Here is a 13,315-nt window from a genome sequence, read left to right on the forward strand (position 1 = left end):
TGTGCTGGCAGGTGCAGGAATGTGTGTGCGTGTGCACATGTGTGTGGGTGTGCATGCCTGTGTGTCTAGGGACGGGCAGGATATGGGGTTGCTGGCCTGTGGATGATGACTGGTCTGGCGTTCCTTCTCAGGCTTGGGCTGGACAGCATCCGGGTCCTGCCTCGGGCCGCCATTCCAGCCCAGGAGGACTCCCTGTCCTGTGCCTGACAGCCAGGGCTGCTGTTCCCAGTGGTAGCATGGCAGCCTTGCCTAATCAGCCCTCTTCCTGAGACCTCCCTCGCTGAAGACTGCCAGAACGCCCAGTCCTGCTCTGCTACTCTGTAGGCTGTGGGGCCGGGGTGGGAGGTTTGGGGGTGGAATAGGGACTTGCAGTCACTGAGTCAGGAATTCCAGGCAGAAATTCCAGGGGGTGGCAGCTCTCGCTCCCTGGAGCCCAGAGGCCCCGGAAGTGCCGCCATCCAAAGGTGGGGTCCAGTGTGTTGACCGGCACATATTTCTCTGAAGAGGTGATTAGTTGTTGGACTGCGTTCACTCCCTGAGCTGGGCTGCCTGGCGGGCCACCCAGCCTGCTGCACCTGGCTCCCATGGGCGGTGCGCTTTGCCTCTGCACAGGAGCAGGCCGAGCCATGGCCTGGGGTGAAGGCGAGGACCTAGTGGGTTGGAAGACATGCCTTGTGCACCCTCTCTGCCTCCTCGTCTGCTCCCAGGGACTCTCGCAGACTCTGAGAAGGTCGGCGCTGACGCATCCTCGGAGCTTGCACTGGGCATGGCTTCTCTGGCCCGGCTAATCCCTGTTCCTGGAAAGACTAATGCCTGTGGCTGGGGCTCAAGCATCTGTGCAGGTGACATGCTGTGGAGTGAGTGACTCCAGGCCCAGCTGGGCCAAGGAGGGGCAGACCCAGTCTGGTCTCCCCACGGCACAGAGCAGGACACAGGGCCGAGACCATCCCCGGAGCCTCTCAAGTCCAGTTCTCGGGCTTTCAAGTGCAGGTGCTGGACCTGGGTGCACCACCTTCACCCCAGGGCAAGGTGAGCTGCACAGCAGGGCACAGCAGGGCACAGCAGGCCCTGGGGGCCGGAACTGGGCTTCTCTGTGTCCTTCTGTAGGGCTCTGTAGGTCCATGTTCCTCTCGTGCTCTAGGCATGTCTGAAGTGCCGACGCTCAGCACCGTGTGTTACCATGCCCCATGTGTCCCCCTCAGCAGGCTGTGGCTGGTTCACCTCTGTCCTCAGCATGGAGCTTGGTGCCAGACACGTGCAGGTTGGAGGCAGGGGAGCACAGTGGCTAAGAATCCAGGCTTCTGCTTGCTTTGTCCAGTGCAGAAGCCGTGTGCCCTCTGCCGCCTTTGACGCACCCACTTCCCAAAGCTTAGCATGAATAATACAATGTGAAAGATCGCACTCCTACCTTTAAAGTGTTGGTTTCGTATTGGTATTTCAGACACAGGGTTGGATAAAATACCTTCTTCACATGAATCTTGCCCAATTACTTTTCCTTTGTAGAACCAGCTTCCTAGAGACATCATGATTTCACAGGTGGCTACCATGTGACTCCCAGTGGCAAGGCGTGTCCTTGAGCTGGGCTCTGATTCCAGTCCCTGCTGTTGTGCGTGGTAACGATGTTCTGGGCTCAGTTGCTTGGTTTTCACTTCTGTGTTCTGAGGGCCGACGACTCCTCTTAAGGCTGTTAGGAATCTTAAATGAGTTAACACGTGATTTGTAGACAGTAAGCCCAATACCAATATTAACCACCTGCTGATTAGTTACACAATTAATATTTGTTGAATAAAGCAAGAAATTTCTGAATTCTCCCCTCCTTTTCCCTACTCTGTGCCTGAAGCTGCTGCTCTTTTGTCATTCAGCATTTATTCAGCAAATTCAGACTGAAAAGTTACAATGAGCCAGGCACTGTGGTGGACACAGCAGGCAAAAAGGAATGTTTACTCCACCAGTGAAGGCATCCAGGGGCCTTTGCTGAGCTCACCCCTTGTGCTACTGGCCCACTGCACCCAGAGGCACACCCAGGCCACGCGCCACTCCGGTTCTTGGGTGCACAGAGGAGACAGTCTCCAGCATGGCCACAGTGCTGTGCATTGCATGCTGGGACAGTGGGCCAGACAGGGTGGACAGAACCCATACAAGGCAAGAAGGGAGGCTGACAAGAAGTGTCTTCTGCAGGGGCAAAGCTGGAGCCCCCGCTGGGCCTGGCCAGGCAGAGGGAGGCTGCTCCTGGGAGAGGGGCGATGGCTCCTCCATCATCCATCACACGCGCGACGTGTGCAGAGAGAAGCAGGGTCGCGGAACTTAACCCGAAGTGCGCAGCCACATCAATATCAGTCGAGGCGGCTGTTGGCTCCTAAGTGGACAAGCCAGCTGGGTGATTGAATTTTTCACTCACCATTAGGGTGCTGAACAGCAGCTAGGACATACAGCCCTCCAGCCAGAAGCCTCCAGCGTTCCTGGGCTTGAGCCCAGAGACAGCAGCACCCCTCCAACCTCCCACTACCCCGCAGCCATCCCTAAAGCTGGCCTCCCCACCCGGCCCTTTAGTGCACAGCTGTCGAGTTAAAAGCAGTTTAGCGCAAATTCCACCTCGCACTGAAGACTTCCTGTGACTGTTAATGAATTTAAATGCTGGGGATTTTCTCTGATGCCTCATTGCATATGCTACTCACATTAAGATGCTAATGAGGGATGTGTTGGCTGGAGGCCTGGAGCCGGACCAGGGACTGTGGCCTGGACAGGGTCGCCGGCTGGTCAAGGCTCTTCTAATTCTTCATCGGCACTCCGCTGGTGACCTCTTCCAGGCGGGTTAACTGGCTGGAGCCTCCACGGGCCTGGAGATGAGGGCAGCTGGGGCCACGGGGGCTCGGGCTTGGGCCGCCTTCTCCATAGACAAGGAGGCAACTGGCCCAGGCCTTTGTTGAGCAAACAGGGGAGTCACATGGGAGGCTCCAAGACCTGGATCCACCCACAGGCTGTGCCTTACACAGGTTCAGGGATGGACTGTGGGTGAGGCTTAGACCACAAGTCAGGGTTCTTGGGTTCTTGGGAGGCTGTGAGCATGGATGCCCATGGGTAGGGTGCAGACTGAGCGGTACAGGCATGTGGAGGCTGGGGAATGGCCAGGATGCTGCAGGATGTTCCAGCACTTGGAGCTGCCTTTGGGGACAGCATGGAAGGTAGCTGGCCTTGAAACCCCGTGGGTCTCCTTGACCGCTCCCACTTGTTTTTTTTTATTATTTATTTTTATTTTTTATTTTTTGACAGGCAGAGTGGACAGTGAGAGAGAGAGAGACAGAGAGAAAGGTCTTCCTTTGCCGTTGGTTCACCCTCCAATGGCTGCCGCGGCCGGCGCACCGCGCTGATCCGCTGACAGGAGCCAGGTACTTATCCTGGTCTCCCATGGGGTGCAGGGCCCAAGCACTTGGGCCATCCTCCACTGCACTCCCTGGCCACAGCAGAGAGCTGGCCTGGAAGAGGGGCAACTGAGACAGAATCCGGTGCCCCGACCGGGACTAGAACCCGGTGTGCCGGCGCCGCAGGCGGAGGATTAGCCTAGTGAGCTGCGGCGCCGGCTGCCACTTGTGACAGAAGCTCAAAGCCAAAGAAGAGAGAGGCGAGACACTAAGGATGTAGAGAAGCCTGCGGCCTCGTGCAGGGAGTGACTGCCCCTCGCCACGTCTCAGCTTTCCCACCCGTGAAGTCTGGTCCCTGCCGACGTGATGAGCACGCTGGGCACGGCCTCGGGGTCTGTCCCTGCTGCTGGGCACCGGGGCTGCTGTGCTCCCAGGCCCATTTTCAGGATCTGCCCCTGGGGGAGAGACTGCAAAGGGAAGGGTGAGGAAGCAGGAGCCCTGCCAGGAGGCCCAGGGCAAGGGGGCGCTGAAGGCGAGGCCTCCACCCATCCCTCGAGCCCCCGCCCGCGGGAGCTGCTGCCAGCTCCCTGGAAGCCACTTTGCTCGGCTTCCTGCAAATCCTCCGACAATTTTGTAAATTTGCTTAAGGATTAAATGAATAAGCTGCTCTTCCTGGGCTCCCAGTCCCGCAGAACTTCCTGCTCGTGTGTGCTGCACTCCTGAGCGCTGAGTGCTGTGTTTGCAAGCCCGTCTCCATGTGCTGTCTTCCTCCCTCCGTCTGGGGGGCTGGACCTCAGAGCTCTGTCTCTGCCATCAGACCCGGAGCTCCTCCAGTGCAGCGTCTGTGTGTCTGCCATCAGATTCCAGAGAAAGCCATGTCTGGTTCCTGGATGGGAGCCTCCCACAGCTCCCAACACGCAGGCTTTCTTTGGGGTCCAGAACCTTTCCCTGGCCCCCACGTGCTTCTGAATAGGGCCAGGGAGGAAGTGAGCGGGCACAGGCAGGAGGGAAGCGGGGTCTGAGGCCACCCTGTTCTGGCCCCCTCCTCCTATACTGCTGTCCTGCTTCAGTTCTGAACGTGGGAGAGGTCTTGGGGCGGAGCGTGGGGGGTGTTCCGTGGGCACTGCCTTCCTATGCTCCTCAGGGCTGGCTGATCCCAGAGGGGATCCAGGGTGACATGGGTGGGTGGGTGGTACACAGGGGGTCCCCAGGGGCTTCCTAGAGTCTTAAGACTGCTCCCGAGGCCTCATGCAGCCTGGATCATGGGGGCAGGGTTCCGTGGGCAGCAGCAACCCTCCCAGCTCTGTAGCCCATTCCCAAGGTGCTCGGTCTGCCCTCTCCCCCCACCCCCACCCCAGCACCTGGTTTCTCCCAGCCCAGCTGAAGGACCCTGTGAGTCTGGGTGGCAGAAGAAGGACCCTCCCCTCCTCTCTGCCCCCAGCCCTGGCCAAGGCTGTGGCTGTGGTCCCCTGAGGACCATTCTATCTCAGCTGTCTCCGGCTTCCGCTCCTGCCTGCAGAGTAATTGGAGCTGGCGAAAACGGTAGCATCCATCCAGCCCCCTGCTCAGAGCCTTTGATTAAGGGCCAGCAGGTCAACTTGCCGCCATTCAGCACGCAGTGGGCATAGAGTCGGGGGGGGGCATCGCTCCTGATCTCTCCCCTCCCCCCAGCCAGGGGCTCTGCCAGCAGAGCCACCAGGGAGATGTCCGGGGCCTCTCGGAGAGTAGGAGAGAACAGAACATGGGCCCTCGGCCCCTCCCGTCAGCTGTCAGTTCTGGGCCTCCCCTGTCTTGTACCCCAGCCCCTCCCAAAGAACCCTGGAAACTCAGGCTCTGAGAGCCTGCACAGGCCTCAGGTCTCAGCTTTCTACAGAAGTTCTGCTGGGGGCCTCCAGCCTGTGCTTACACGCTTCCTGGGATGCGGAGCTCACTACCTGTCCAAACAGCTCATCCCCTCCAGAGTGCACAGTTCCGCCTGTTAGGAATTTTTTCTGAGGTTGAATGAAATCCGTCTGCTGATAACAGCCGTGTGCCGGCCTGGCTCTGGCTTTTGGGGGTGAGCCAGTTCGGGGCCAGCTCTCTCTCCCGTGACTGTCCAGAGCCTTCAGGCGGAGCCACCACTTCCCCCACAGAATGTCCTCTTCTCCCCGCCACCCACAGGCCTCACCTTGTTCACTTTATTGTTTTTAAGGTTATTCATTTATTTTAGAGGTAGAATTACAAAACAGGGAGGGAGGGGTGAGAGAGCGAGCGAGTGAGCCCAAGAACTTCCATTCACTGGTTCACTCCCCACATGGCCACAATGGCCAGAGCTGGGCTGATCAGGAGCCAGGAGCTTCTTCCAGGTCTCCCACGTGGGTGCAGGGGCCCAAGTACTTAGGCCATCTTCTGCTGCTTTCCCAGGCACATTAGCAAGGAGCTTGATCCAAAGTGGAGCAGCTGGACTGGAACCTGCAGTCATATGGGATGCTGGCGCCGCAGGTGGAGGATTAACATTGAGCGCTGGCCCTTCACCTTGTTTGCTGAGCCCAAAGACCTGGGTCCCTGCTTGGCCATCGGCAGCTATATTCCTTTCCCCTCCCCGAGGCTCAGTTTTCCCATCTGTACAGTGGGTACAGAGGGCATGAGAATGAGTATGAAATGCCTTGCGCAGTGGCAGAAGTCTTCCTTATGCAGAGAGACTCCTTCTCCCCGATCCCCACCCTCCCCCACTCACAGACTGCAGCCACCTGATGCATCGTATCCTGCCTGTGTCCCAGCCAGCTGCTGCCACCTGTCCTGCCATCCATGGGTAAAGGAGTCAGCCCTGGGCCAACCGTCACTGTGGCTCCTGGTGTCGGGAGATGTTCTGCCGGGCCTGACCTTCCAGCTGCAACAGTGTGGAATCCACTTCCTCTGACCCAGGCTTCTTGGAATCCTCCAAGGATTGCTGTTCCTGGCGCCTGTCCCCACCCCACCCTCTGCTGCTCCTCCTGCCCTCGGGAGTCTCTGGCTGCCACCCTGGGTTGGCGAGGCTCAAGGGCACACGGCTGCAGGAGTATTTCAAGGCTCTCTGTTTCGAAGAGGAGGTTTTAATTACCCCGGGAGACATGTCTGAATTACAGACCCCTCGGGCCCGTGGCACATGCTGTTTATGTTCTGCCTTAAGTAATTGTATCTTTGGTGAATTATGCAGTCTTGTGGAAAAATACAAGTGTGGCAGTGGGGCTAGAAATGCGAAGAAGGTCTCGATGCTGCCCTGCCTGTGTGTCTGCGGGCTGCACGCCCCTGCCAGCCCTGAGGCCCGAGGAGTGCGTCTCTGTGTCCTGCATCTCCCATCTTCCATGCCCGCGTGCCGCCACACCTTCATCTGCCTGGTCCAGTGCTGGGTTCTGCAGATTCCTATCTTGGGGTGACCTCTCTCCAAAGCAGACCCCCAAGTGGAAGTTGCTTCACGGTCACAAACCCCTCCCATCTCTGCTTGCACACACACACCTGATGAACCTGGTGAACCTGGGCTGGCGTGTGACTCGCCATGACCTGTAGGGGGCAGCAGGGAGGTGCTGTCTGACACCTGGGCCTGGGATCCCAAAGCCTACAGTTTTCTCTTTGGCCATCCTGGGGCCCTGCCCTGAAGTTGCAGGAAGAGAGGACCTGAGGGGGACAACAGAGCCTCACCAGCCAGCAGCCAGCACCGCCGGCCCCAGTGAGTGAGACCGGCTTCCACTCCCAGGCCGGAGAGGCACTGGCCGAAGGCAGCCACTGGGGTGAGACCGTCCCTGCGCAGGAGCCACGCAGCCAACACACAGAGTCGGGGAGACCCAAGTCACCACCGGTGCAGGAGGATCCCGATGGGGGGCGGCTCGTTGGGAAGCGCCTGGGTGGTGCCTGAGACACTGAGAGAGGCTCTGGTGCCGCGGTGTGTTAGGGCGTGACCCCAGGAAGCACTCTAGGAGAGTGGGGGCATGAGCCTGGAAAGGTGAATGAGGCTTCTCTCTGGGGCAGCTGGGGCTAAGTCTCCCCCAGGGACCTGAGCCTCTGGACCCCATGTGTGGAGGAGTGAGGGAGGTGGGAGTTTATTCAGCATGGACGGAGGCTGGGCGGTGGGCTCCCAACTCCTTGGCTCCTTGGGTCTGCTCTGCACTTGGTGGTCACACTCCCTGGGCCAGGGCCCTCCCTGCCCCTCCCCCTGCCCAGGCTGAGTGCAGGTGACCATTGGCGCAGCCTCAGGGCTGGCCTTGGGGGTATGGATGGGGCGACTGCACACACGCTCAGCCAGTCAGGACCTGCTGCGCACTCACCATGGGTCCAGAGCCTTCTGGGTTCCCAGAGTACAGAGAGCAGGACAACTTCACCCGTCCTCCTGCAGCTCCTAGCCACCAGAGAGAGGCAGAAAACTAGAACAGAGAGGCTGCAGGGGGGGTAGTGCTGTCCCTAGGGGACAGTTTTGCAAACAAGTGGGGAGCTTTCAAAAAAATTTCAAAAAATGTATTTGAGGTGGGGATGGGAGGGTGAGAGAGAAAGATCTTCCATCTGCTGGTTCACTCACCAAATGCCAGGCTGAAGCTGGGAGCCAGAGACCCAATCCAGGTCTCCCATGTAGGTGGCAAGCACCAAGCTGAGCCATCCCCTGCTGCCTCCCAGGGTGTGCAGTAGCAGAAAGCTGGAATTGGGAGCTGAGCTGGGACCTGAACCCAGGCTCTCCAATAAGGGATGTGGGCCTCTTAACCACTGTTCCAAACACCCGCCCCAGGGGGACCCTTTTGATGTGTAGGGTTACTGTAGGGGATGCTACTGCCATTGGGGTGGGGCCATGCCTGCTAAAGACGTCCCGCCCCCTCGCAGGGAAGGCTCACTCCACACCTCTGAAATATCCTGGTTGACATTCAAGTAGGTGAAAAACCTGCTCACAATTATTTGAGCCTGGAACTGAACTCAGTCTCAGAGGTAAACATAAAGTATTTGTGTCACGGATTTAATACATGCTGAATTTTCCAGGAATACCATGACCGTGCAAATTGAAGGAAGATTGTACCTTGTTCTGTTGGAAACATTACCAAGAGTTATTCATCATTTTTGGAAAAAATCACATTTATGTGGCTCTTTGTGTCAGTTGAGTCCCAGACAGAGCCCCCCCCGCCCCTCCGCCGAGTGTCAGGCCGTGATGGGGGCTCTGGGCCTCTGGCGGTCGAACAGGTGGGTGTAGAAGCTTCTGGTTTCTTCTTTCTCCCAGAGCCGTGGGACCTTAGCATTTACATATGGAAATGCACCATCTTCTCGTAAATTATCTTCATTTTACCTTTCTTTCCTATTACAGTTAGGGCATTATGTTGATTTATTTTCAAGCAGTGTGTCTAGGTGGGTTATACTCTATGTGAATTTCATTTCGAGATTGTAAAGGAGCCATTTCAGGCTGTTAGAAAAGGGAGAGGGACGCCGAGGGGCTGAGCATTTGATGAGCGATTCGAGCCAACAGCACTACCACATCGGGGGCGGGGGCTGTCTGATCCTGGCGGGGTGGGGTGGGAAGAGAGAGTGCCTGGTGATGGTGGGGACAGTCAAGGAAGTCTTCCTGGGGGAGGTGAGCAGGCCCAGAGACGGAATCTCTTGGAGCTCCTGTGGTCCCCCGATCGTTCTTGGGGGTGGACGTGACTAGGAGGCAGTGAGCGCTTGGTGAGTGTTGGTTGTGCTTTCATGAATGAGCACGTCGCAGTCAGCGCTCAGGGAGGTTCGGTTGCTCACCAAGCCCACACAGCGATCATCACACAGCCCCTCAGCAAATGGCACAGGCCCCTGCCACGGTGTGCAGCACTACTGCCGGCTCTGCCAGCCGGCATCTGCTGACCGAGTGTCTACCAGGTGTCGATATCGTGGATCCAAATGACCACATGGGCCTGAATTCCTGCCGTCGGCATGGGGACACCTGGAACCAGCTAACTCCTTGCTGTAGGGGCTGCCTTGTGCACTTTCACACCTGTCACATCGTCCCAGCCTCTGCCCGCTGGCTGACAGCTGTGCTGTCCCTGTCCAGGGGTGACAAACCGTCTCCAGGTGTTGCCAGCGTCCCCTTGGTCCCTGGCTGGGGACCACTGTTGTAACCCAGTGATCATGGATCCTTCTGGACACTGTGAAGAAGGTAAATGGGTGGGGGTGGGGTGGTCCGTGCCCTGGAGGTGGGCTTCCATGGCTCAGGTGGTCAGGGAGGATGCCTGAATGACGAGAAGGGGCGGCCATGCGACCACCTGGGGCTTGAGAGCTTTCTGCGTTCTTGGCCTCACCATCGCCGCCCCCTGTGGTTTGTGGGACGCCGCCACCTGCTCCTCGCTGCTCTCTGCTGATGTGACCCACCCCATCCTCTCCACCTCCCCCAAAGGCCCATGCGCTGATTGTGTCTGTTTTACGTCTGGGGAAACTGAGCTGCAGAAGCAGCAAGGGCAAAGTCCTGGGGCCTGGAGTGTTTCAGGGGCCAAGGGCAGGTCAGTGTGGCTGACAGGGGTGGGTGTGGGGTGGGTGTGTGTGTGTGAGGGGGCGGGACCATGCCGGTCTTGCAGGCCGCTGTGGGGTTGCTGTCATGGGCGGCACACCCCCAGCCCCCCAGCAGCCCCGTCCCTAAGAACTGCTCGCAGCTGAAGAAAACTGCTGGACCCAGCCTGCCCCTGATGGGCTGGGGCAGGGGTATAAGGCTCAACCCCTTGCCTGGGCCATCTCTACGGAGCATCCCTGCTCCAGGGCCCCTGTAGGCTCACTGTGGCCCCCTGGTTACTGCCTCACGGCGCCTCGCTTACCCACAGTCCTGTGTCCTTCCTCCTCATGGGCGCCTATCCCGAGCCCCCGCACAGTGTGGCCACCTCCCCGTCTTCCCAGGGTCCTGCCCTGCTGCAGTCCAGGGTTTGGCTGTGCTCCCGTGGTGACGGGAAGCTTTGCAGAGCACGGGCAGGGATGTCCCGGTGTCATTCGATTCCCACTCTGGAAAGGGGGCACGAGTGGCAGGTGGGAGGGCTGTGGACAGCCGCCATGGTGCAGGCCAGAAGTCGGGTGGGCTGTGGCCTTGGAGATGCTGATAGAGGGCAGTGGGAGTGGCTGTAGGTGTGAGGGAGAGGAAGGTGGAGGCAGCTGTGGGAGTCTGGGCAGGGTGGGGGGCAGGCCTGGAGGCAGAAGCAGGGGCGCGCTCAACAGGCAGGGCCCAGGCTCCTCTTGGACTTGGTCTGATGTGGAATAGTGGTGGACAAACGAGTGTGCAGCCCGGAGAACTGCCATGGCTGCAGACGCACAGCTGAAGCTACTCAGCACGTGGATCGCAGAAAGTCCTGGGAGGGCGGGGGCGTGTCAGGGGCGGGGCTGGGGCCCGGGCAGAGGAGCAGTGTGGAAGGAGGAGGGGCAGGCGAGCCTGTGCCCAGGAAACAGGAGAGGCGGTCATCTGGGGTCGGGGTGGCCAGCACAGTGAGAACTCTTGAGAGCCCAAGTACTTGACAAATACTTGAGCCATCCCGTTGCCTCCCACGGTGTGCCTTAGCAGGAAGCTGGAGTCAGGAGCAGACCTGGGACTTGAACCAGGTTCTCTCATATGGGAGTCTTAACCGCTGTGCCAGACGCTTGCCCTGGTTGCTTTGGGCAAGGTCGGCTTTTGGTGATCTTGACCCAAGGTGTCTCTCTTACTGGACAGGTGGTAAGGAAGGGAGCTTTGCCTTGCCTCTTGATGTTCCACCTCCTTCTCCTGAGTGCTCCTGACCCAGCCCGTGGTCTCGCTCCATGCCTTCTCTCCTGCCCCCAGGTGAGGGTTATAAAGTCTGGGGTCCTCTTTAACGACTCTTGGGAGCCTGGGCTTTTTGTGATGGAGAGATTGTTTGGGAGCAGGTGCCTTGTTCCTGGGATCCAGAGTCAGGCTGGCTGGCGGGACCGTCTGTCCTAGCCCCAGTCCACCCTCCAGGTCTCAACCTCCGGGGCTGGAGCCAGTTTGCCTGATTGTGTTTCCCTCCTGCACAGACTTTTTTAATGTGGGACTGTGGTGGGGCTGTGTCCAGGCCCCATGCCTCTGAGCTGGTCAGTTCCTCCCTGACCATAAGCTCGCCCCGTTGTATGGCTGGAGGGTGACAGCCTGGCGCATTGTGTGAGACGGCTTCTAGCCCAGGCCGGAAGTTGGGGGCTGCTCTGTCTTCCTTCCTGTCCCTGCTCAGCTGAGAAGGAGCAGGGGTGTACGGAGTCCGGGTCTGAGTTAGCGTCTGCTCTGCTGCTGGCCCCTGGCTCGGCATCCTCAGTGTGTGTGGTTTAATCCCTCATTTCCTAACTGAGGCTCAGAGGTGTGAACTGGCTTTTGCAAAGCCGCATAGGAGATCTCCTGTCTCCAAGCCTGGTGCTCTCCCGGCTGCATGGGACCTAGGCCTCTCCATCTGGCCAACAGAGAGCTCTGGATGGTGCATCTAGAAACTTCCTTCCTGTTCTGTGATTTCAGCTTTCTTGGGGGTGGGGTGTGTCAGGAGCAGAGCTCATCAGGGCAGAGGGGAGGCCAGGAGAAGCGTGCGTCTGGTGCTGCCTTCGCCCGGCCAACACCTGACATTCTTTCCAGGTGCACCTGTTGCTCCCTCTCAGAGCCGCCCTGTTGGGCCCCAAAGAAATGGCTCATCCTGTGACGTTAGATGCTGTGACCGGACCACACCATCTGCAGCATATTATGAATCAATTAAAGAGAAACTCGCAATTATCTTGTTAATAGAGCAATTATATTACATTGTAATTTTTGTGTAAAAGCATTAAATTGTTCAATGTTAAGACGTAACATATGCCACATGTTTTGCAACCCAATTTTGGCAAAATCTCCGTTGTTTTAAAACACGGGTGACCTCGCACAATGGAAGTGGCCTCCAAGGGACCCCGTGGCCACAGAGTCTTTCCTGGAGTCTGGTTAGAGTGCCGGGCGGAGGCAGCAGCAGGATCTGTGTTCGTTTGCAGGTTCTCTTCAATTATTATTATTATTCTTTGAAAAGAGCTGTGCTTCATGTGAGCCTGGAAGTCTGAGGAAGAACTTGCAAAATCCAAGCAGAAGCAGCTGGGAAGAGAGGACAGGGCCCAGAGCCTGCGTCTCCCCCTTGGGCCTGAGATGGAGCCTCAGCCTTGGGGGCAGTGTGTGGTCGGTTTGTGGGTGTGTGAGTGCCTGCTTGTACCGGGGGTCATCCAGCAGGAGCGGGCTGAGAAGGGGAGGAAGGGGAGAGCATGAAGTCAGGTCAGTATGCAGAGCAATCGTGGGGACCTCCTGGAGGAGGGGGCATACCTGCCTCAAGTAAATCCAGAATTTTGACAAGGACATCAAAGCCCCGACTTTACCCTGCTCTCACATCACACCCATCTCCCCTCTTGTCCCTGTCTGGAGGGGCCCTCCCCTGGGAGGAAGTGTTTGCTCCCACTGGCTCCTAACTGTGTACCCAAAGAATCAGACAACCCAGTGGGAAAATAGCCTCATCTGAAGGCCTCCCCGTCAGTAGGGGAGGTGGGCGGGAGGGGTCTGAGCCCTAGGCTGCCCTCCCCACTTCACCGATGGGGAAGCTGAGGCTGCGTAGGACGGGGGCTCCATCTGTGGCTCTCGCAGGCTCTGAGTCCTTAGTGTCTGCGGGGCGGAGGGTGGGAGCCGGGGGCATTCGCATTGTCTTGGATTTCTTGTCATCTAGTAGTGAGGACTAGGGAGGGCTGGCCATTGTACCCCACCCCGTCCCACCCAGCAGCCTTCGTGTCCCACTGCTGCAGGCTGCCCAGGGACAGTAGAGACAGTGCAGTGAGACCGGAAGTGACCTCAGAAAGCTCCCTCACTCCTCGCCTTCCCATCCCCTCCTACCTCCTCTGACGGGGCAGAGACTCGCCCAAGGCTAAGGCCCTGGGCCTGCGGTCTTTTCTAACCTCGCCGACTTCGGTCTGTGCTCACGGCACTTTTCAAAGGGTAGTGAGCCCCTCCCACAGCTCTGCCTCTCCCTGCCTCTTCCCCTGGCAGG

The 13,315-nt window shown here is 58.4% G+C and overlaps 1 long non-coding RNA gene across 5 annotated transcripts in view; it reads left to right on the plus strand.

Annotated features, from left to right (window-relative positions):
* LOC149121193 (uncharacterized) overlaps nucleotides 1-12,130 on the plus strand; it is an 84,361-nt gene extending 72,231 nt beyond the window's left edge. Inside the window, exons 1-3 of one of the 5 annotated variants that reach the window (XR_016223835.1) lie at nucleotides 9,639-9,814; nucleotides 11,002-11,109; nucleotides 11,902-12,117. This is a non-coding gene — a long non-coding RNA (uncharacterized LOC149121193). Of the gene's footprint in view, nucleotides 1-9,638; nucleotides 9,815-10,023; nucleotides 10,329-10,691; nucleotides 10,893-11,001; nucleotides 11,110-11,901 lie in introns of those variants that run through there. The other 4 variants (XR_016223836.1, XR_016223837.1, XR_016223838.1 and 1 more) reach the window with 4 other exon arrangements.
* The last annotated feature ends 1,185 nt before the right edge of the window (nucleotides 12,131-13,315 follow it).

The sequence above is a fragment of the Oryctolagus cuniculus genome, chromosome 17 (genome assembly GCF_051225735.1).
Source record: "Oryctolagus cuniculus isolate XC-2025 breed Fujian yellow rabbit chromosome 17, ASM5122573v1, whole genome shotgun sequence".
In the NCBI taxonomy this organism is placed as follows: domain Eukaryota; kingdom Metazoa; phylum Chordata; class Mammalia; order Lagomorpha; family Leporidae; genus Oryctolagus; species Oryctolagus cuniculus.